This window comes from Haliaeetus leucocephalus, unplaced genomic scaffold (genome assembly GCF_000737465.1).
Source record: "Haliaeetus leucocephalus isolate CR32 unplaced genomic scaffold, Haliaeetus_leucocephalus-4.0 Scaffold763, whole genome shotgun sequence".
Classification (NCBI taxonomy): domain Eukaryota; kingdom Metazoa; phylum Chordata; class Aves; order Accipitriformes; family Accipitridae; genus Haliaeetus; species Haliaeetus leucocephalus.
This window is the reverse complement of record NW_010973199.1, coordinates 4,381,694-4,381,988: the sequence shown is the minus strand read 5'-3', so window position 1 is coordinate 4,381,988 and position 295 is coordinate 4,381,694.

Here is a 295-nt window from a genome sequence, read left to right as displayed (position 1 = left end):
CCGCCGAGCGGGTCGAGCTCCTCTGCGGAGGCGGGATGTGAAATTTTACTTTAGCCTGTGGCACGAACTGTTCCGGAGAGAACCGGGGATGGGGGCAACATTTCCGTCCAAAACCTGACTCGTTCGCCGAGAACGGGCGACGCCGGTGATTGCCCTGGAACGAGGTGTGACTGCTGCCTCGAAAAGCGAAATACGAGCCGCTCATTCACCTGGGACCCTGCCTACAGAATATGGATTCATATGTAGATTTTAGCAGGACTACTTACATAACCCAGTTCATTTTCTACTCATTCAG